The sequence below is a fragment of the Trachypithecus francoisi genome, unplaced genomic scaffold (assembly GCF_009764315.1).
Source record: "Trachypithecus francoisi isolate TF-2019V2 unplaced genomic scaffold, Tfra_2.0 Lachesis_group3, whole genome shotgun sequence".
Classification (NCBI taxonomy): Eukaryota; Metazoa; Chordata; class Mammalia; order Primates; family Cercopithecidae; genus Trachypithecus; species Trachypithecus francoisi.
In genome coordinates this window covers 145685782-145710208 of record NW_022681468.1, presented here as the reverse complement: position 1 = coordinate 145710208, position 24427 = coordinate 145685782, and the positions used below count along the sequence as shown (strand labels likewise).

General features: G+C 45.0%; 1 protein-coding gene across 3 annotated transcripts in view; it reads left to right on the top strand.

The window, feature by feature from the left end:
- The first annotated feature begins 9743 nt into the window (after positions 1-9743).
- CTDSPL2 (CTD small phosphatase like 2) overlaps positions 9744-24427 on the top strand; it is a 117630-nt gene continuing 102946 nt past the window's right edge. The window contains exon 1 of one of the 3 annotated variants that reach the window (XM_033190293.1): positions 9744-10760. The gene's annotated coding sequence lies outside the window, so the exon portion shown is untranslated. The remainder of the gene's footprint in view (positions 10761-24427) is intronic. The other 2 variants (XM_033190292.1, XM_033190290.1) reach the window with 2 other exon arrangements.

Here is a 24427-nt window from a genome sequence, read left to right as displayed (position 1 = left end):
TTTCACACTGCTATAAAGGTACTACCTGAGACTCAGTAATTTATACAGGAAAAAGGTTTAATTGACTCACAGTTCTACATGGCTGGGGAGGCCTCAGGAAACTTCCAATCATGATGGAAGGCAAAAGGGAAGCAAGGCAAATCTTACATGGTGGCAGGAGAGAGAGTGTGTGCACACAGGAAACTGCCATTTTTTAAAAAATTTTATTTTTATTTTTTATTTTTTGAGATGGAGTTTTGCTCTTGTTGCCCAGGCTGGAGTGCAGTGGCGTGATCTCAGCTCACCACAACCTCCACCTCTCAGGTTCAAGCAATTCTCCTTCCTCAGCCTCCCGAGTAGCTGGGATTACAGGCATGTACCACCTTGTCCGGCTAATTTTGTATTTTTAGTAGAGACGGGGTTTCTCCATGTTGGTCAGGCTGGTATCGAACTCCCGACCTCAGGTGATCTGCCCGCCTCGGTCTCCCAAAGTGCTGGGCTTACAGGTGTGCGCCACTGCGCGGCCTGGAAACTACCATTTTTAAAACCATTGGATCTTGTGAGAACGAACTCACCATTATGAGAACAGCATGGGGGAAACTCTCGCCATTAACCAGTCACCTCTCACCAGGTCCCTGCCTCCACACATGAGGATTACAATTCGAGATGAGATTTGGGTGGGGACACAGAGCCAAACTGTATCAGGAAGGTAGTCACATTCCATAATGGGGCTGACCTTAGAAACACCTATTCTCTCGTGTGCGGCATATGGTTTCAATGGGACAGTGTGTCATTGATACACTTTCAGTCTAGGTTATAGAGTTTTCACATCACATGTGGGCCATTGACATTCAGTTCTAATTTTTTTTTTTTTTTTGAGACGTAGTCTAGCTCTGTCGCCAGGCTGGAGTGCAGTGGCATGATCTTGGCTCACTGCAACCTCTGCCTCCTGGGTTCAAGCGATTCTCATGCCTCAGCCTCCTGAGTAGCTGGGACTACAGGCATGTGCTACCACGCCTAGCTAATTTTTGTATTTTTAGTAGAGATGGGGTTTCACTATGTTGGCCAGGATGGTCTCAATCTCTTGACCTCATGATCTGCCCGCCTCAGCCTCCCAAAGTGCTGGGATTACAGGCGTGAGCCACCACACCCAGCCCAGTTTCTTTTAAAACTCTCCTCACTAACAGTTTCATTGTCTTTTTTTTTTTTTCACTAACAGTTTCAAATGAAAGCTGCTGGGTGCGGTGGCTCACGCCTGTAATCCCAGCACTTTGGGAAGCTGAGGCGGGTGGATCACGAGGCCAGGAGATCAAGACCATCTTGGCTAACATGGTGAAACCCCGTCTCTACTAAAAATACAAAAAATTAGCCAGGCGTGGTGGCGGGCACCTATAGTCCCAGCTACTCGGGAGGCTGAGGCAGGAGAATGGTGTGAACCCGGGAGGCAGAGCTTGCAGTGAGCCCAGATTATGCCACTGCACTCCGGCCTGGGCGACAGAGCAAGGTTCCGTCTCAAAAAAAAAAAAAAAGAAAGAAAATTCAACCAACTAATCCAGAAAAAAGGGGGGAAATTTAATGGTTCATGTAAGAAAAGTGCGTAAAGAATAGGAATCCCCTGGACTTAAAGACAACTGAAACAAGGACTTGAATGCTGTCAGGACTTTGTTTGACCAACTCCCATTTCTACTTCCCTCTACTTATTACTTTGTCTCAAACTAGCTCCCTCCTCAAAGTTCTAACTGTGGCTTCTAAAAGATCATATTTTCTTAGTTTTGCTACCTGGGAGGGGCTGCTCACCTTCCATTAGTTTCACTTCAAAAATCTGAGGGAGGCCAGACACAGTGGCTCATGCCTGTGATCCCAGCACTTTGGGAGGCCATGGTGGACAGATTCCTTAAGCCCAGGAGTTCAAGACCAGCCTGGGCAACATGGTGAAACTCTGTCTCTACATAAAATACAAAAATTAGCTGGGTATGTGCCTGTAGTGGTGTATGCCTGTAGTCCCAGCTACTTGGGATGCTGAGGTGGAAGGATGCTTGAGCCCAGAAGGTCAAGGCCGCAGTGAGCGATGAGCATACCACTCCACTCCAGCCTGGGTGACAGAGTGAGACTCTGTCTAAAAAAAAAAGAAAAATAATCTGAGGTAAGGAAAGGGAGACTTCTGCTTCTGGCTATGATGGAGTAACTTGACTAGCCCTCTTGGATTAGTAGCACCTACAATACTGGACAAGATATATTAGGCAACTATTTCCAGCCAGCACAAGACTATCTCTGAGAGAAGGGAAACTTAGGCAGTGAGTCCCACAATCATCCCACTTTTTGTGGTGTAAAGAGTCTGGAGTAAGAGCAGAGCACAGTGGGTCTACTGAACTGAGAAGGCAGAGATCATAGGGAGCAGCTGAAACATTGGGTATCTGTTGCATGGGACACCAGAGAAGAGGGAGCTGTTCACAGAGGCAGCTCCAGAAATCCATACAGAGGTCCCCACAAGTCCATGGCCAAGGGCTGGGCTGTACATGCTCAGAAAAAAGACCATCTAATGCTTACAGATAGCAGTTGCTACAGGGTTAAGAACAGAATAGAGATACCAGAGGCCAAGAAGTTCTGGCACAATGCAGTGCTAAGCGACATTGGATTTCTGGGCCTGCCAAGGTGAACATCTTTAAAAATTGCAGCAACAGGCTGGGTGGGTGGCTCATGCCTGTAATCCCAATACTGGGAGGCCAAGGCAGTTCGATCACCTGAGGTCGGGAGTTTGAGACCAGCCTGGCCAACATGGTGAAACCCCATCTCTACTAAAAAAAAAAAAAAAACACAAAAATTAGCTGGGCGTGGTGGCACACGCCTGTAATTCCAGCTACTCGGGAGGGTGAGGCACGAGAATCGCTTGAACCCTGGAGGCAGAGGTTGCAGTGAGCCAAGATCATGCCACTACAATCCAGCCTGGGCGACAGAGTAAAACTGTCTCAAAAAAAAAAAAAAAAAAATTGCAGCAACAGCTGAAACATTAGAAAGGCTACACTTTAGGAGTAAACCCCATCCCCTACAGTGAGACCTACTCTAGATCTGCCTTATCAAAGCCTAAAGTCAAGCCTTGACAAGATTAGCAGGGGAAACAGAGTATGGAGCTTGAGTCCTGCCAGCGTAGGGCTTGCAAGTCTCCTTAGGCTTTCCATAGATGTGAACCAACAAAATATAAATAAAACCAAGCATCAACAAGTTTAGGTGAACACTCAGTAACTGAAGTGCCTGCTAAAACAAGAATCATCACTTTTCAGGGAAGATAACAGAATCTAGAGTCTCTAAAACATTATTATTCATAATGTCCAGTGTTGCCTAAAAAATGACTAGACATACAAAGAGACGAGAAAATGTGGCCCATAGTTTTTAAAAATTGGGATGAACTTTGTCATTCTTATTTGTTTTGTTTTGGAGACAGTCTTGCTCTGTTGCCCAGGTGGGAGTGCAGTGGCACGATCTTGGCTCACTGCAACCTCCCCCTCCCAGGTTCAAGCAATTATTGTGCCTCATCCTCCTGAGTAGCTGGGACTACAGGCACGCAACACCACATTCAGCTAATATTTTTGTATTTTAGCTGAGACGGTTTCCCCATGTTGCCCAGGCTGGTTTTGAATTCCTGAGCTCAGGCAATCCACCCGTCTCGGCCTCCCAAAGTGCTACAGGCATGAACCACTGCACCCAGCCTTTATTGTATTTGTTAATGCAACTATTATAAATATATTTAAATGAATTAAAAGAATTAAATTAAAATATGTTAATGAAAGAACAGGTAGGGAATCTCAGCACAGACATGGAAATTGTAAAAATCATAATGAGATTCTAGAACTGCAAAGAACAATAACTGAAATGAAAAATTCATCAGATGGGTTTAATAGCAGATTGGAGATGGCAGGAAAATGAACTTGAAGACATACAAACTAACTTGTCCAAGTATTTGGAAACACAAGGTTGAAATGTTGAGAGACTCAGAAATTTGAATTTTGGATTTATTCGTCAAAATTAATGTACAGCTTTTAAGACACTATCCATCCAACTCTCTAACATGGGATTCCATCATGGCAGAACAATGACCATTCTTTCAATTACGTATTGAATACCTAATATGTGTACAGAACTGTTCAGAGTATTGGGGATACAGCCGTGACGAAATCCCTGCCTTCATGGAACATATATATTAGAGGGAGAGACAAAATTATTTTACATACTTATTATATGACCAGTAGTGATAAATGCTGAGAAAAAGAAGCCTGAATAAAGTGAATAATGGGCCGGTAGGCCGGGCCTGGTGGCTCAGACCTGTAATCCTAGCACTTTGGGAGGCTGAGGTGGGCACATCATGAGGTCAGGAGTAAGAGATCAGCCTGATCAACATGGTGAAACTCCGTCTCTACTAAAAATACAAAAAAATTAGCCAAGCCTGGTGGTGCATGCCTGTAATCCCAGCTACTCGCTGAGACAGGAGAATAGCTTGAACCCGGGAGGCGGAGGTTGCAGTGAGCCGAGATCACGCCATTGCACTCCAGCCTGGGCGACACAGTGAGACTCTATCTCAAATAAATAAATAAATAAATAAATAAATAATAAATAAATAATGGGCCAGCACGGTGGCTCATGCCCGTAATTCCAGCACTTTGGGAGGCCGAGTCAGGCAAATCACTTGAGGTCAGAAGTTCGGGACCAGCCTGGCCAACATGGTGAAACACCATCTCTACTAAAAATACAAAAATAGCAGGGCATGGTGGCATGCACCTGTAGTCCCAGTTACTCAGGAGGCTCAGGCAGAAGAATCACTTAAACCCTAGAGGCGGAGGTTGCAGTGAGCCGAGATCACGCCAGTGCATTCCAGCCTGGGCAACAGAGCGAAACTTAGCCTCAAAATACAAAAACAAACAAAAAATAAAATGAATAGTGATGGAGGGGTGCTATTTTAGATAGGATGATCAGGGAAGGCCTTTCTGAAGAGGTGGTGTTAAAACATGCAATGTGAATATCCTGTATAGCACTATTCAATTGAAATATTGTGTAACACAAACCACCCATATAGTTTTAAATTTTCTAGTAGCCACATTTTTTTAAAAAGGGTGAAATTTTGATATTTTACTTAACCAATACACCCAACATGTATTAAATATAGAATACTACTCATGAGATTTTTTTTTTTTTTTTTTTTTTTTGAGACGGAATTTCACTCTTCCACCCAGGCTGGAGTGTAGTGGAGCGATCTCGGCTCAGTGCAACCTCGGCCTTCTGGTTTCAGGTAATTCTCCTGCCTCAGCCTTCCGAGTAGCTGGGATTACAGGTGCCCGCCACCATACCTGGCTAATTTTTGTATTTTTAGTGGAGACAGGGTTTCACCATGTTGGCCAGGCTTGTCTCAATCTCATGACCTTGCAATCCGCCTGCCTTGGCCTCCCAAAGTGCTGGGATTACAGGCGTGAGCCACTGTGCCCGGCCATGAAGCAGAGGTTGCAGTGAGCCAAAATTGAGCCATTGAACTCCAGTCTGGGCGACAAGAGCAAGACTCCGTCTTAAAAAAAGAAAAAATAAATACAAAAATTAGCCAGGGGTGGTAGTGCACACCTGTAATCCCAGCTGCTTGGGAGGCTGAGGCAGGTGAATTGCTTGAACCCAGAAGGTGGAGGTTGCAATGAGCCGAGATTGTGCCACTGCACTCCAGCCTGGGCAACAGAGCAAGACTCTGTCTCAAAAAAAACAAAAACAAAACTGGCTGCTGTGTTGAAAAGAATTGAAGGTGTTCAAGAGCGGAATAGGAAGACTTTAAAGGCTGTTATAGCATTCCAAGTTAAAGACAATGGTTCTTGAACTAGGGAAGCAGTTGAGGTGATGAGAAGTGTTTAGATTCAGAATTGATTTTGAAAGTTTATTGTACTTTAAAATTGGACATTGGGTATGAGAAAGGAAAACTGCATTCATTAAGGCAGAGAATACTTAAGGAGGTACAGGTTTGAGAGAAAATTTAAAATTTAGTTTTGACCATATTAAGTTTCAGATGACCATTGCCATCAAGTAATTGCGACAGTGGTGCAAAATAACAGTTCTGGTATTTCAATATTTAATATGAATATTGCTGCCTTACTGAGTTGCAATAAGAGAGTGACAAAAACATATACATCATAGAATTGACATAAGAATGAACTGTGAAGAACATATGCCTTACATTTCAGGTAAAAGGTAAATATATTCCATATACTCTGGAATAATGACCTACTGAAAGACTGCTGAAAATTTGAGGTATTTGTATTACATTACCTTTTTTTTTTTTTGAGACAGAGTCTTGCCCTGTTGCCCAGGCTGGAGTGCTGTGGTGCGATCTCGGCTCACTGCAACCTCCGCCTCCCAGGTTCAAGCAATTCTCCTGCATCAGTCTCCCGAGTAGCTGGGATTACAGGTGCGCGCCACCACACTGGGCTAATTTTTTGTATCTTTAGTAGAGATGAGGTTTCACCATGTTGGCCAGGCTGTTCTCAAACTCCTGACCTCATGATCCACCCACCTCAGCCTCCCAAAGTGCTGGGATTATAGGCGTGAACCACCGTGCCCAGCCTACATTACATTTTTTTGTTGTTGTTTGTTTGTTTGAGATGGAATCTCACTCTGTCCCCCAGGCTGGAGTGCAGTGGCATGATCTTGGCCCACTGCAACCTCTGCCTTCCGGGTTCAAGCAATTCTCCTGACTCAGACTCCTGAGTAGCTGAGATTACAGACACGTGCCACCACACCCAGCTAATTTTTGTATTTTTAGTAGAGATGGAGTTTCACCATGTTGGCCAGGCTGGTCTCAACTCCTGACCTCATGTGATCTGCCCACCTTGGCCTCCCAAAGTGCTGGGATTACAAGCGTGAGCCACCGTGCCTGACCCTATTACATTATTTAATAAACACTCTATTTCATTAGTATCTTTATATAGCAGTAGTTTTGAATAGTTTCAAAAGCATTCAAGCTGGGTATGGTGGCATATGCCTATAGTTCCACCTACTCAGGAGGCTGAGGTGAGAGGATCACTTGAGCCCAGAAGTTTGAGTCCAGCCTGGGCCGCCCGGGCAATATAGCAAGACTCCACCTCTTAGAAACAAACAAACAAACAAAAAGCAAAAATAGCTGCTACTAGTTTTTTGCATTAATTACATTTTTTCCCTGTGACCACTGCTTTACATCTAAAACTACTTCATACTTTTTTAAGTTCATATTTTTAGACCATTATTCTAAAATTTTGGACTGGATTGTTACAGAAGCTTTAAGACATTAACTACTACCATTTAAGGAGCAAGGAAAGCATCTTGCTAAGTGCTTTCATAAATAATATCATTTGATCTTCACAACAATTCACTTACATATTACAGAAAAGAGGCCAGGAGAGAGACCATGGGATATAAATTAAGGTGAAAAGCAGAACACAGCAATTATCCCTTGTGAAAAAATGGTGTTAAAATGTTTTTAAAAAATTGCAAATGAACTTAGTTAGGCTTTCTATCAGCAATCTTTCTAAACTTAATAATTTTTTCTTTTTTAATAGAGATGAGGTCTCACTATGTTGCCAAGGTTGGTCTTCAACCCCTGAGATACAATGATCCTCCCACCTCAACCTCCCAAAGTGCTGAGATTACAGCCTGACCCTAAACTTACCAAATTTAACAATGGTAATAATATTGCCATACGAGGTGGTATAATGAGCAGAATAGGGGTTTGAGTCTCTATTGTATTTCCTACTAGATGATTGTGATTATCTTTGGATATGGCATGTTTTTCTTCTTTTTCAAATTTCAGTGTCAACTGAAAGGCAGGGAACAAATACCACCTATTCTACCTACCTCATAGGGTTGTTAGGACAATCAAAATGCACATAAAAGTGCTCTTTGGAAAGAGCATATTTTACTTAAGTTTTAGGAACATGGAGGTTTGGAATAACGATTTCTTGGAAATTTTTTCCTCCAGAAATATTTCTAATTTTTAACTGATTTAAAAATAACTTTATTAGCCAGTCCTCGATACTGGGAGGCTGAAGTGGGAGGATCACTTGAGCCCAGGTGTTTAAGGATGCAGTGAATTATGATCATGCCACTGCACTCAAGTCAGGGGTACAGAGGAAGTCCTTGTCTCTTTTTTTTTTTTTTTTTTTTTTTTTTTTTTTGAGACGGAGTCTCGCTCTGTCGCCCGGGCTGGAGTGCAGTGGCCAGATCTCAGCTCACTGCAAGCTCCGCCTCCCGGGTTGACGCCATTCTCCTGCCTCAGCCTCCGGAGTAGCTGGGACTACAGGCGCCCGCCACCTCGCCCGGCTAGTTTTTTGTATTTTTTAATAGAGACGGGGTTTCACCGTGTTAGCCAGGATGGTCTCCATCTCCCGACCTTGTGATCCGCCCGTCTCGGCCTCCCAAAGTGCTGGGATTACAGGCTTGAGCCACCGCGCCCAGCCGGAAGTCCTTGTCTCTTAACAAATAACAAAAGTTTAGGGGCTGTGTGCGGTAGCTCAGGCCTGCAATCCCAGCACTTTGGGAGGCCAAGGCAGGAAGATGGCTTGAACCATGGATTTTGAGATTGCAATGAGCTTTAATTACTTCAGCCTGGGGAACAGAGTGAGACCCTGTCTCTAAAAATAAATAAATACATAAAATAAACTTTAGTAATAATGGGGTAACTGTTTAGCTGGTGTTCTACTGCTTTCTATGACACACTCCGGATAAACTATTTGTTGGATTCCGTTGAACTTTTCAGGAATTTATTTGTGTGTGTGTAGACTGTTACTATTAATAGTTCTGTGCTGTGTATCCCACCAGCTCCCAATAAATGTCGCATTCTGAGCATTTTTGCACTAGGAAAATTTAGGGTACAAATGAACTCTGACAGAAGAATCTGTAGTATACAAGGTTTTCAGAAGACAACCTACCTGCTCCATACTTTGGAATAGAAATGAGATTGACAACAGTATGTTATTTCTGCTTACTTCTCAGCCTCTCTTGCCATCTTTCCCCTGTCCTCCCATCCTCTTTTCCTAGCACACAGAACTACTTCTGCAATGGCTCAACAGTCTCATCTTTGGACTTTTCCATCTGTTGTTTCCTTTACCTAGACACTCTTCCCCTGCAACACCAACTCCTCCTTTATGTCTCAGACGTTACCTTAGGAAACCTTCCCAGACCCCTTCACTGGCACCCTGTGTTCTACAATGCCTATCATGCCACTCCTTGTATACGCTTAATCAGTTTTTAAATTCTGTTTACTTGGGTGTCTTTTTCAATAGATTATAATCTTTGGCCGGGCGCGGTGGCTCACGCGTGTAATCCCAACACTTTTGGAGGCCAAGGCGGGCGGGATCACGAGGTCAGGAGATCGAGACCATCTTGGCCAACATGGTGAAACCCCGTCTCTACTAAAAATACAAAGATCAGGCGGGCGTGGTGGCGCGCGCCTGTAATCCCAGCTACTCAGGGGGCTGCGGCAGGAGAATCGCTTGAACCCGGGAGGCGGAGGTTACAGTGAGCCGAGATCGCGCCACTGCACTCCAGCCTGGGCGACAGAGTGAGACTCCGTCTAACAAAACAAACAAACAAAAAACTCCCCCAAAAAAACATGACCTTTGGGGAGGCAGGGTCCGTGTCTGCCTGGCTCACTGTTTCACCCGTCGCACCTAGTTACTTTTTCAATAAATATTTCTTGATCGAATAAGGAGAGTGACTTGGAGTTTCAGTGAAAAATAATGTTCTTCCAACCATTAGCCTTGGTTTTCTGATACCCCACTAGAACTGGATTCTCCGGACTGATACATTTCACTCTGTGGAGCTGACCGTCCTTTGAGCTACTTCCGCAGGTGGGAGCCCACTGGCCTGAAAGATCCGAGTTTTTAACCTGCAGAATTACCGCCAACATAGGGTTGAGTCGAAAGGCGTGAATATTTATGATCCAAAAGCGACTGATACGCCCTCTAGGCAATGAGCAGGAAAGGGAACCTTTAGGGGCCACCGAAATCCCAGGAAAAGCGCCAGATTCGCTTTCTCCCGGCCTCGGGCAGCGCTCACTACAAACTACCTCCTTCAGCGCGCCAAGCCGTTAGTCCCGCCTTATCCCCTCGGCTCCACCTACCCAGCGCGCCCACAGTTACTAAACCCTTGCCGCCAGGGTGCACGACGCGTTCCTAAGCTCCGCCTCCGGAGCAAGGGCGCGCTCCCCCTCCCAGCTCGGCCCAAGCAGTTCCGTTAGGAGCGGGAGGAAAAACCGTCCTTCGGATCCCCGCCTCTCCACTCCTAACGCTTTACTCCCTACTCCCCCTGCGACCACTACACAGCCGGCTACGGAGGCCCCTAACGTACAAATATCCCCCAAGCCCTTGCGTATCCTGATAGGGTTTGTCCTTTCTTACTCCACCCAGTCTTAAGGCCTTGTGTTCAATTTTTCTCCGGGATTCAGACTAGAGAGTTTCTTCCGGCGTAAGGAACTTCAACGCTCTTCACGGAAGTAAAAGTGTTTTTTTCGTTGTTGTTGCCGTTGTGGCTGCCCGCATTCCTTCCCTCCCACCTCGCGGAATTGTGGCGGGAGGGGGAGGAGGTAGTCAGGGCGCCTGCGCGGAGAGGCCGCTTTCCATCCGGGTCCCTGTCCGTGCGGTGCAGCAGGTCGGTAGGCGGGAAATGGCGACTGGCTGAAGGAGCTGGTTCTGTTGCTGCTGCGGGGTAAGCGGGAAAGACACCACACATTGCGCAGTCGGGACCATCGACGGAGCCTGAGGACACTTCTCTGTCGTCACAGTTAGGTAATCCTCTTCGTCCAGACGCTGCCGCTGCTTCCAATCTTAGTCCTCCTCCTCTTCCAGGGCCGTCTGCCGGGATCTCCTCCCCTTCTAAACCCGGTCCTCCAGCGGCTCTGGCGCCTTGGTAGGCATGCACTCTTTGGCGCCTCGTACGTCCACTGTGCGGAGCCGCTCCTTTCTGGACTTTCCCCTGGGAACAGAAAGGGAGCTCACTTCCCGCCAGCTTCACCTTCTAGGCTGCGGCCTGCGTTGTGATTTCTGGGGTTAGATTTCACTTTGCTACCCACCCCCACTCCGATCTCACGTTCCTAGTCCCCCAGCCTCTGGGAAATTAAGTTAGAAGTTTAGCTTTTCTAACCTTTTTGGCCCACCTGATGTTTTCGGCATTTCATTCTTTCGAGTAGGGTGCTTTTAGGGGGGCGTTGCTCTTATCTCAGTTTTTATAAACACCTTTTCAGAATCTGGAAGAAGGGATTTGAGTAAGTTCTGTTTATCTTTTGTACTGTTAAAATCTCGAGTTGACATTGTTACTTTTTCAAAGCGGGAGTGGTAGTAAGGAACAGCCCATGTGGAAGGCCTCTGGTGTCCATAGTGGTCAAAGGGTGAACCTTATTATCCTTAATATTCTCTGCTTTATTTGGATTTTAAATGCCTATATGGGTGTTTACTTTTGCATTCTTGACCAGAGTTTTGTGGTAAATAATTACATAAGTAAATCTTGTTTATTTACTTCTCACCCTAGTGGTGGCTGGATGTGTGAATGATGTTAAACACTCCAGAGTACCTTAGGAAAACCTAAAGAGATAAGAGCTCGTAAACTTACCTGAGATCCGGAAATGAAACGTACTCAGTTGGTGTTCCTCCGAGGCAGGGATTTATCTTCCTAATGCTGGTATCGCAGTACCAAGATTAATTTCTTACGTGGGTATGCAAATTAGTGACTTGAAATGATGGATTTATCTGTGTGATTTTCAGATTGTAGATTGCTTTGTCTCTCTATTCTTTGCCCAGTTTTAAATTTTCGTTTGTGGTCCATTTGTTATTCTTAGAAAAGGGAAATGGCGTGTTAAAGCTAGTTTTACTATATTTCTTTACTTTTTCTTTCCTTTTTTTAAAATTACATTGCAGACCATTTGTTCATAAAGAGAAGTAATAAGGAGGCTGTTGGTGTTTTCGGAATTTATTAATCATGTTGAATTTGGGGTCTTTGTTTTTTTTTTGTTTTGTTTTCACTAATCAAATTAAAATTTTAAAAACTATTCACATTGCATATCAGTTGACGTTTATAACTGAAGTTTTCAACTCTGGATAGGTCCAGTTTAGAGAATTTCACTATTGTTCGCACGATGTTATGGTTAATTTTCAATATTAACAGGAACACACAAACATTATTATAGTCCTCATTTGGTAGACTTTGCCCAAGGTCATAAAGAAGTCAAGGCAAAATGTAGCTCTTATGTGAAGGAGTTTTTTAGGATTGAGTTGAACTTAATACTTTCCTAGGGCCAATAGAATAGTGGAGTTACAGGCACGTTAACTACTTGCCGAGTCAATTTATTTAAAAAGTGGAGCCAGATGTGCAACTCAAAGGGATCTTAAATCATTGGTCTACTGTATAGGTTTTGTCTGTATTTTAATTACCTTTTTGGGTAGTTAATAGCGTTAATATTTTTAATAAAAATTAGTTTACAGCTAGCTGAGTGAGCATTGTAGACTTTGTTTTCAAGAGTTCTCCTAAATTGTTTAGTACTACATGCATTCAGTACTTGCACTCTTTTAATGCTTTTCTCAGAGTTGAAAGAATGTAAAAGCTGACTGGGTGGGGTGGCTTACGCCTGTAATCCCAGCACTCTGGGAGGCCAGGGCAGGCTGATCACAAGATGAGGAGTTTGAGAACAGCCTGGCCAACATAGTGAAACCCTGTCTCTACTAAAAATGCAAAAATTAGCCAGGCATGGTGGCGCACACCTGTAGTCCCAGCTACTTGGGAGGCTGAGACAAGAGAATCACTTGAACCCAGGAGGTGGAGGTTGCAGTGAGCTGAAGACCGCCCTACTGTACTCCAGCCTGGTGACAGAGAGAGTCTCAAAAGAAAAGAATGTAAAAACTGTAAATGATGTAGTCCTTAACTTTTGTGGACTTGTAGCTATATAGAAAATCTAAATAGGATTGCATAGGAATATCAGGGTTGGTTTGTTTCACAAGATTCCATTCTAGATAGTGTCTCTCGTGCATTTAACTTGAGCTGGTAATGTTACTGTTTGCCCACTGTTAAGAAATTAGGAATTGGGGAAGTCTTCCCTTTCCAGATTCATCTAGCTGATCTCAAGTTGTGATTTCTGGGTAAGTGGTTTTTCATGAGATTGTTATATAACAGTCTATCTAATTCTGGTTAAAGAAACTTGGACCTGTTGTTCGCCAAGGATGTACTAGTTTCTAGATTTTTAACCATAGATTTTATTGTCAGTTGAGTAAAATGGCTTTTTTTTTTTTTAATTTTTAATTTTTTAAAAATGGGGGTCTGTCTCTGTGGCCCTGGAGTGCAGTGGTGTGATCATAGCTCACTGCAGCCTTGACCCCCTGGGCCTATGCAGTCCTCCTGCTTCAGCCTCCCAAGTAGCTGGGACTGCAGGCACATGCCATCACACCTGGCTAATTTTTTTTTTTTTTTGGTGGAGATGGGATCTCATTATGTTGCCCAGGCTGGTTCGCAACTCCTGGCTACAAGCAGTCCTCCTGCCTCAGCCTCCCAAAGTGCTGGGAAGACTGGTGCTTACCACCAAGCCGACTCCAAAATGGTATTAATTTATCCTAGTCATAGGAGGCTATGCTTTAGATTAATGAGATAATGAATAAAATGATTTACCAGAATTTGGAACAAGCAGTGTCTAATTGTAATTTACCAAGTTGTGAAAGCCTAAAGTAGAAAAGACACTTTAAGTCACAAATATCAAGTGTGCTGAGAGGAGTTTATTTGTGGTGTGCTCTAAGTAATTTTTCTGGTTAAAAGTAGGCTAAAAAGTACCTGACTGTTTTAAGTAAATTGGCTACAGGGGGTCATTTGCTACTTTTTTTTTTCCAGTCGGAGTTTCACTCTTGTTGCCCAGGCTGGAGTAGAATGGTATGATCTTGGCTCACTGCAGACTCCACCTCCTGGGTTCAAGCAGTTCTTCTGCCTCAGCCTCCTGAGTAGCTGGGACTACATGCATGTGCCACTACACCTGGCTAATTTTTGTATTTTTGGTAGAGACGGGGGTTTCTGTATGTTGGCCAGGCTGGTCTTGAACTCCTGACCTCAGGTGGTCCACCCACCTCGGCCTCCCAAAGTGCTGGGATTACAGATGTGAGCCACAGCACCTGGCCCACTTTTAAAATTTTTTTTATTTTTTTATTTTTTTAATGGAGACGGGGTCTCGCTGTGTTACCCAGACTGGTCTCAAACTCCTAGACTCAAGTGATTCTCCCTCCTTAGCCTCCCAAAGTGCTAGGCTTACAGGCATGAGCCACTGCACCCAGCTCATGATGAGGAGACTTGACAGATATGGAACCCATGTTAAAACCATTCAATTGCAGCTTTAGTTTTCACTTACTTGGCAGTTGCCAGGAGGCATATATCTAAGCCAGACATATATTTACTAGTATTTGTATGACTACATTAATTTTTATTTTTATTTTATTTTATTTTTTTTTTGAGACGGAGTCTTGCTCTGCCGCCCAGGCTGGAGTGCAGTGGCCGGGTCTCAGCTCACTGCAAGCTCCGCCTCCTGGGTTTACGCCATTCTCCTGCCTCAGCCTCCCGAGCAGCTGGGACTACAGGCGCCCGCCATGTCGCCCGGCTAGTTTTTTTTGTATTTTTTAGTAGAGACGGGGTTTCACCGTGTTAGCCAGGATGGTCTCGATCTCCTGACCTCGTGATCCGCCCGTCTCGGCCTCCCAAAGTGCTGGGATTACAGGCTTGAGCCACCGCGCCCGGCCGACTACATTAATTTTTAAATTTAAACTATATTAAATTGTAATTGGACCTGCATTACAACTAGGTGGACTAGGGCTGTGTGGTACAATTTGAGAATTGCCAGTGCCTAACTTTATTTATGTATCTCCAGTGTTTTTCTAAATGTCCTGTTTAAAAATCACAAATTCTCTGGAAGAGGAAACTTTATAAATTGTCTTTTGTTGACAATATTAGCACAGATTGACTATCAAATAAGCTTACTGATACCACATACAGGGTGAGGGTTCAGATAAGGGAAGGGAACATAGGAGAGTTAAGTTTTTTTTTTTTTTTTTTGAGACAGAGTTTTGCTCTTGTTGCCCAGCCTGGAGTACAGTGGTGCGATCTTAGCTCACTGCAACCTCTGCCTCCTGGGTCAAGCCATTCTCCTGCCTCAGCCTCCCAAGCAGCTGGAATTACAGGCACCTGCCACCACGGCCAGCTAACTTTGTATTTTTTTTCTTTAGTAGAGATGAGGTTTCACCATGTTGGTTAGGCTGGTCTCAAACTCCTGACCTCAAGTGATCCACCCACCTCAGCCTCCCAAAGTGCTGGGATTACAGGTGTGAGCCACCGCGCCTGGCCAGGAGAGTTAAGTTTTTATGCACTGGCTGTGATTAGAAATGGTGTAGAATATAGGAGCACTGTCTCAGAAAGATGACAGGCAGGGTGGGGATAAAATTATAGTGAGAAGCTTTGGCTGCTTGGAATCCTTTGGGATCCTGACAGTAAGGAATGGTGAGACTAAGTGTGGCCCCAAGAAGAATTGTAAGACCTTAAAGACAAATTTTTTTTTTTTTTTTGAGATGGAGTCTTGCTCTGTCGCCCGGGCTGGAGTGCAGTGGCCGGATCTCAGCTCACTGCAAGCTCTGCCCCCCGGGTTTACGCCATTCTCCTGCCTCAGCCTCTGGAGTAGCTGGGACTAGAGGCGCCCGCCACCTCGCCCGGCTAGTCTTTTGTATTTTTAATAGAGACGGGGTTTCACCGTGTTAGCCAGGATGGTCTCGATCTCCTGACCTCGTGATCCGCCCGTCTCAGCCTCCCAAAGTGCTGGGATTACAGGCTTGAGCCACCGCACCCGGCTAAGACAAATATTTTAATGGAAGGTCACAATAGGCCAGTTGACTGTACTAGAGACCATGTATTTTGTGATATTCATAGGTTCCTATGTTATTTTATTGTTATTATTATTTTTTGAGATGAAGTCTTGGTCTGTCGCCCAGGCTGGAGTGCAGTGGTGCGATCTCAGCTCTGCAACCTCCGCCTCCTGGGTTCAAGCAGTTCTCCCACTTCAGCCTCCTGAGTAGCTGGGATTATAGGCGCAAACCACCATGCCCGGCTACTTGTTGTATTTTTTTAGTAGAGACGGGATTTCGCCATGTTGGCCAGGCTGTTCTCGAACTCCTGACCTTGTGATCTGCCTGCTTTGGCCTCCCAAAGTGCTGGGATTACAGGCGTGAGCCACCGCGCCCGGCCTATTGTTATTATTTTTTGGAGACAGAGTCTCGCTCCGTCTCCCAGGCTGCAGTGCAGTGGTGGCATCTCAGCTCAGTGCAACCTCTGCCTCCCAGGTTCAAGTGATTCTCCTGTCTCAGCCCCCCGAGTAGCTGGGATTACAGGTGCCCGCTACCACGCCTGGCTAATTTTTTGCATTTTTGGTAGATACAGGGTTTCACCATGTTGGCCAAGCTGGTCTCAAACTGCTGACCTCAGGATGATCTGCCCGCCTTGATCTCCCAAAGTGCTGGGATTACAGGCGTGAGCCACTGCGCTTGGCCAATTCCTGTTTTAGATTGAAAAAGGAGAAAGTCTAGATTAAACTTGAATGATCATCAACATGGGATTCTAGCATGGAAATGTGTTTGTTGATTTGATTAAAATAGCGCAACAGACCAGGCTTGTGATTGTAATCCCAGCACTTGGGAGGCTGAGGCAGGCAGATCCCCTGAGTTTAGGAGTTCGAGACCAGCCTGGGACACATGGTGAAACCCTGTATCTACTAAAAATGCAAAAAATTAGCCGGGCATGGTGACTCACATCTGTAGTCCCAGCCACTAGCGGGGCTGAGTAGGGGGAATTGCTTGAGCCCAGGAGGTTGAGGCTGCAGTGGGCCATGAGCGTGCCATCCATTGCACTCTAGTCTTCCAGCCTGGGTGACAGAGCAAGACCCTGTCTCAAAAAAAAAAAAAAAAAGACAGAAAAAAAGACAGAAAACAGCAAAACAGTGTACTAGTAGAAGATACTTGGCATTACAAGTGTGAGCCACTGCGCCCAGCCTAAGTAGGAATTAAAAAATATATATATATGTATATACATATACACACTTTTTTTTTCTTTTGAGACGTAGTCTCACTGTTGCCCAGGCTGGAGTGCAGTGGCACAATCTTGGCTCACTGCAACCTCCGCTTCCCTGGTTCAAGTGATTCCCCTGCCTCAGCCTCCCGGGTAGCTGGGACTACAGGTGCACGCCACCATGCCTGGCTAATTTTTGTTTTTGTTTTTTTTTGAGATGGAGTCTTGCTCTGTCGCCCAAGCTAGAGCGTGATCTCGGCTCACTGCAAGCTCTGCCTCCCAGGTTCATGCCTCAGCCTCCCAAGTAGCTGGGACTACAGGCGCCCCCCATCACGTCTGGCTAATTTTTTGTACTTTTAGTAGAGATGGGGTTTCACTGTGTTAGCCAGGATGGTCTCGATCTTCTGACCTCGTGATCCACCCTTCTTGGCCTCCCAAAGCCCTGGGATTACAGGCGTCAGCCACCGTGCCCGGCCTCTTGTATTTTTTTAGTAGAGACGGGGTTTCACCATATTGGCCAGGCTGGTCTCAAACTCCTGAGCTTGTGATCCATCTGCCTCGGCCTCCCAAAGTCCTGGGATTACAGGTGTGAGCCACCGTGCCTTGCCTTAAAAGTATATTTTAAATCCCAGCACTTTGGAAGTTGAGGGCAGGAGTTCAAGACCAGCCTGGCCAACATGGCAAAACCCCCTTTCTATAAAGGAAAAAAAATACATAAAACAAAAGTTAGCCGGGCATGGTGGCATGCATGCCTGCCTGTAATCCCAGCTAGTCAGGTGGCTGAGGCATGAGATTCCCTTGAGCTGAGGAGGCAGAGGTTGCAGTGAGCCGAGATGGTGCCACTGCATGCCAACCAGATAGAGTAAGACTCCATCTCAAAAAAAAAAAAAAAAAAAAAAAAAAAGGCTGGGTGCAGTGGCTCACGCCTGTAATCCTAGCACTTTGGGAGGCCGAGGCGGTTGGATCACGAGGTCAAGAAATCGAGATCATCCTGGCCAACATGGTGAAACCCCGTCTCTACTAAAAATACAAAAATTAGCTGGGCGTGGTGGCACGCACCTGTAGTCCCAGCTACTTGGGAGGCTGAGGCAGGAGAATCACTTGAACCTGGGAGGTGGAGGTTGCAGTGAGCCGAGATCACACCACTGCACTCCAGCCTGGCAGCAAAGTGAGGCTCCATCTCAAAAAATATATATATACACGTTTAGTAAAAGAAAAGTAGGGCCGGGCGCAGTGGCTCACACCTGTAATTCCAGCACTTTGGGAGGCCGAGGAGGGTGGATTGTTTGAACCCAGGAGTTCAAGACTAGCCTGGGCAACATGATGAAACCTCATCTCTGCTAAAAATACAAAAATTAGTTGGGCATGGTGGCACACGCCTGTAGCTACTTGGGGGGCTGAGGCAGGAGGATCACATGAGCCCTGGGAGGTCGAGGCTGCAGCAAGCCCTGAATGGGCTACTGACACTCCAGCCTGGGGGACAGAGTAGGACCCTTTGTCCCAAAAAAAAAAAAAGAAAAAAAAAAAAAGATGGGCCGTGGTGGCTGACGTCTGTAACCCTGGCACTTTGGGACGCCAAGGCGGGCAGATCACCTGAGAGGTCAGGAGCTTGAGACCAACCTGGCCAACATGGCGAAACCTTGTCTCTAAAAAAAAAAAAAAATTAGCCAGGCATAGTGGCATGCATGCACGCCTATAATCCCAGCTACTCAGGTGGCTGAGGCTCTTGAGCTGGGGAGGTGGAGGTTACAGTGAGCTGAGATGGCGCCACCTCATGCCAGCCTTGGTGACGTTGAGATTCTGTTTCAAAAAGTATGTTTATTAAAAGAAAAGTAAGGGTGGCTGCAGTGGCTCACACCTGTAATTCTAGCCCTTTGGGACGCCGAGGAGGGTAGTTTGTTTGAGCCCGGGAGTTTGAGACTAGACTGGGCAACATGGCAAAAACCCATCACTACTAAAAATACAAAAATTAGCTGGGTGTGGTGGCGCACACCTGTGGACCCAGCTACTCGGGCTGAGGCAGGAGGATCACGTGAGCCTTGGGAGTTCGAGGCTGCCGCGAGCCCTGATTGGGCCACTGGCACTCCAGCCTGGGTGACAGTAGGACCCTGTGTCAAAAAAAAAATAGAAAAAGGCGGGGCACAGTGACCCATGCCTGTAATCCCAGCACTTTGGGAGGCCGAGGCTGGTGGATCACCTGAGGTCCAGAGTTTGAGACTAGCCTGGCCAACATGGCAAAACCCCGTCACTACTAAAAATACACAAAATTAGCTGGGCGTGGTGGTGGGTGCCTGTAATCCCAGTTACTCGGGAGGTTGAGGCAGGAAAATCGCTTGAACCCAGGAGTTGGAGGCTGCAGTGAGCTGCGATCATGCCATTGCACTCTAGCCACGGCAACAAGAGCAAAACTACGTCTCAAAAAAAAAAAAAAAAGCGTATTATTTGTTAAAAAAAAAATAACCGGGATACATAAATATCTTTTTAGTTGAGAGAAAACTGATTATTTGCTTTAGTAATAGTGCTTTCATCCTGATACCTCCCAAATAATGTATGATTTTCTTAGTGAGTTGAAAATAATAACCTCTTACCTTACAAGTACCTGCCTTTTACTATTTTGTCGAGTTAAGACAATTACATATTTCTTTAATTTCTGATATGTAGATTAAAATTATTTGAAAAAATAGTCACAATCATTTCAAACTATCATGCATTTCCTCCTGTGTTGGGAATAATATACCTTTTTTTTTTTTTTTTTTTTGAGATGGAGTCTCACTCAGCCACCCAGGCTGGAGTGCAGTGGCATGGTTTTGGTTCACTGCAACCACCATTTCCCGGATTCAAGTGATTCTCTGCCTCCCCAGTAGCTGGGATTACAGGTACCCATCATCATGCCCAGCTCCTTTTTATATTTTAGTAGAGACAGGGTTTCACCATGTTGGCCAGACTGGTCTTGAACTCCTAACCTCAGGTGATCCTCCCTCCTCGGCCTCCCAAAGTCCTGGGATTACAGGAGTGAGGTACTGTGGCAGCTCGTTTTTTTTTGTTGTTGTTTGTTTGTTTTGTTTTTTTGTAGTAGCAAGCAAGAGGACACCTCTGCTAGAGAATTATGATTATACCTAATCTTTGACCAGTGATTTTAAGTAAAAATTCAGTCTTCATAATCCTTCTTGTCTTCTGTCTCCCATATATTAATAGTTCATCTCAGTCATAATGATTAATTTTTCCTTTATAGATAGTGATAAGAATAGTGGGAAATTATTTTTTTCCCCCCCGACTGAGTCTCACTCTGTCACCTAGGCTGGAGGGCAGTGGTGTAGTCTTGGCTTACTGCTACCTCTGTCTCTTGGGTTCAAGCAGTTCTCCTGCCTCAGCCTCCTGAGTAGCTGGGATTACAGGTGTGCACCACCATGCCTGGCTAATTTTTGTATTTTTAGTAGATATGAGGTTTCATCATGCTGTCCAGACTGATCTCAGACTCCTGACCTCAAATGATCTGCCCATCTTCGCCTCCCAAAGTGCTGGAGTTACAGGTGTGAGCCACTGCTCACACCTGAGGTTTAAAAATAAACCTCAGTTTATTTTATAATTTTTATTTGTTTGTTTTTGAGACCCGGTCTTGCTCTGTCACCTAGGCTGGAGTGCAGTGGTGCGATCATGGCTCACTGCAGCCTCGACTTCCTGGGCTCCAGTGATCCTCCCACCTCAGCCTTCCAAGTAGCTGGTACCACAGGCAAGCACCACCATGCCCAGCTAATTTTTGTATTTTTGGTAGAGACAGGGTGTCACCATGTTGCCCAGGCTGTTCTCAAACTCCTGAGCTCAAGTGATCCACCTGCCTCAGCCTCCCAAAGTGCTAGGATTATAGGCATGAGCTGCCATATTGAATTATTTCACATAACTCAATGCAGATTTATTTTGGACAAAGGCCATATTGTTTTACATTATTGTTTTAAAGATTTTTAGTGTGTATGTATGTATGTGTGTGTGTGTATGTGTGTATATATACACACATACATATATTTATGTAAAATTTTATGGGGTTTTTGTTTTGTTTTGAGACTGATTCTTGCTCTCTCACCGAGACTGGAGTGCAGTTGTGTGAATATGGCTCACTACAGCCTTGACCTCCCAGGCTCAGTTGATCTTCCCTCTTCAGCTTCCCTAGTAGGTGGGAGTACAGACACACACTACCATGCCTGGCTAATTTTTTATTTTATTTATTTATTTATTTATTTATTTATTTATTTTTTTTTGAGACGGAGTCTTGCTCTTTCGTCCGGGCTGGAGCGCAGTGGCCGGATCTCAGCTCACTGCAAGCTCCGCCTCCCGGGTTTTACGCCATTCTCCTGCCTCAGCCTCCGGAGTAGCTGGGACTACAGGCGCCCGCCACCTCGCCCGGCTAGTTTTTTGTATTTTTAGTAGAGACGGGGTTTCACCGTGTTAGCCAGGATGGTCTCAATCTCCTGACCTCGTGATCCGCCCGTCTCGGCCTCCCAAAGTGCTGGGATTACAGGCTTGAGCCACCGCGCCCGGCCTAATTTTTTATTTTTTAAAATTTTTGTATAGACAGGATCTTGCCATGTTGCCCAGACTGTTAGTAATCCCTGGGCTCAAGCAGTCATCCTGCCTTGGCCTTCCAAAGTTCTGGGATTACAGGTGTGAGCCACCACATCCAGCCTGATTCTTTTCTTACTACCACTTTACTGTATTCTTAGGATTTCAAATTTCTCCTGGCCTGACAGTTAAGTTAATCAAAAGGGCATAAATAAGTAGTTAGATCTCTCCCCTTGCCCATTTTTGCTGAGAACTAATTAAATACAAAGCACTCTTGGTGGGCACGGTGGCACGTGCCTGTAGTCCCAACTACTCAAGAGGCTGAGGCAAGCGGATTGCTTGAGCCCAGGAGTTTTGGGTTGTATGCCGATTGGGTGTCTACACTAAGTTCAGCATCAGTATGGTGACTTCCCAGGAACAAGGACCACAAGGTTGCCTAAGGAGGGGTGAACTGGTCCACGTCTGAAATGGAGCAGGTCAAAACTCCCCTGCTGCTCAGTAGTGGAATGGCACCTGTGAATAGCCACTGCACTCCAGCCTGGGCCACATAACGAGACCCTGTCTCTTAAGAAAAAAAGCACTCTTAGGAAAATTCTGCCAAAATTAAGTTCACTTTTCTTAGTTTTTAGAATGTCTTTGTTGATGTATCCAATATATACATTGAAATTTGTCTATTACTGTATAGGTGAGCTCAGTAAATCAAAACAGAATATGTTGGCACAGGCCATGATAGGATAGTAATATGGTGAGAAATGATAAGCTTCCTGTGAGCTTGTTGAGAAAATGAACTATATTACTCAGTTCTTACAAATTCATAACTTATATTTTTGCTAAAATAGCATTGTGTTACAAAGTTTTATTACGAATTTTCATATGTAATAGAATTGTTTTTTAACAAAATCTTTAAATTAAAACAATCTTCAAATTCTGTTAAAGCTTAGAGTAAAGGAATACAAATATCTCATTACCAACTTTGTCCTAATTTCATTTTTTATTTTTATTTTTTTTCTTGAAACAGAGTCTTGTTCTGTCACCCAGGCTGGAGTGCGGTGGCACAACCTTGGCTCTCTGCAACCTCCGCCACCTGGGTTCAAATGATTCTCGTGCCTCAGCCTCCTGAGTAGCTGGGACTACAGGTGCACGCCTCCATGCCTGGGTGATTTTTGTATTTTTAGTGGAGATGGGGTTTCACTATGTTGACCAGGCTGTTCTTGAACTCCTGACCTCGGGTGATCTGCCTGCCTCGGCCTCCCAAAGTGTTGGGATTACAGCCGTGAGCCACCACACCTGGCCCCTTTGTCCTAATTTCTGCTAATGACATATCAGATTTTAAATCAGGATGCCAGTAGTAGTATTTAAAACATCTGAATGTCTGTGCCTTAATAAACATTTTTGGTGGTCAACAAACTGAATATTGCTATCTTTAAATTTTTTCTTTCTTTCTTTCTTTTTTTTTTTTTAATTCAAGTGAGGTCTCACTATGTTGCCAGGGTTGGTCTCAGACTCTTGGACTCAAGTGATCTTCCCACCTTGTCCTCCCAAAGTGCTAGGATTTCAGGCGTGAGCCACCACGCCTGGCCTATAATGCTGTTTTTTAAAAAAATAAGTTTATAGGCCAGGCACGGTGGCTCACGCTTGTAATCCCAGCACTTTGGGAGACTGAGACAGTGAATCATTTGAGTTGAGGAGTTTGGGACCAGCCTGACCAACATGGTAAAGCCCTGTCTCGACTAAAAATACAAAAAAAAAAAAAAAATAGCTGGGCGTGGTGGTGTATGCCTGTAATCCCAGCTACTCGGGAGGCTAAGGCGAGAGAATCGCTTGAACCCAGGAGACGAATGTTGCAGTGAGTCGAGATCGCGCCTCTGCACTCCAGCCTGAGCAACAGAGCAAGACTCTTGTCTCAAAAAAAAAAAAAATTCAGCGTGTATTTTGAGAGTGTGTTTTAGTCATCAGTAATCTAACAACCCATATGTTGTTTCTCTAGAGAAAATAGATTGATAATCGTTTTAGAAAAATCTTTTTTTTTTCCTTTTTCTTTTTTTCTTAAGAGACAGGGTCTTGGCTGGGCGTGGTGGCTCACGCCTATAATTCCAGCACTTTGGGAGGCCGAGGTGAGCGGATCACGAGGTCAAGAGATAGAGATCATCCTGGCCAACATGGCGAAACCCCGTATCTACTAAAAATACAAAAATTAGCTGGATGTGGTGGCGCGCACCTGTAGTCCCAGCTACTCAGGAGGCTGAGGCAGGAGAGTCGCTTGAACCTGGGAGGCGGAGGTTGCAATGAGCCAAGATCATGCCACTGCACTCCAGCCTGGCAACAGAGCGAGACTCTGTCTCAAGAAGAAAAAAAAAGAGACAGGGTCTTACTCTCTCACCTAGGCTGGAGTACAATGGCACAGTCACAGTTTACTGCAGCCTTGACCTCCTGGGCTCAAGTGATCCTCCTGCCTCAGCCTCCCAAATAGCTGGAACTATAGGTGTGCACCATCACGCCTGGCCAATTTTTAAAATTTTAAGATAAAGGCAAGGTCTCACTGTTGCCTACACTAGTCTTGATCTCCTAGTCTCAAGTGACCTCTTCCTGGGTGGGACTTCCAAAGTGCTGAGATTACAGGTGTGCTGAGATTACAGTGCGTCCGGCTGAAAACACATTCTTTTTGTTCTTATTTATTGAAGAAAACTTTAAGTCAGAGAAAACCCCATAATTTGATCAGCCTAACTCAGTTCTTTTGTTTTCTGTATAGTCCTGTGTTTTGCCAGATGTTTTTGATAAGGTTATTATATTTAGTAGTTTTTAAATAATTTTATAATATTAGCTAAATGGAAAA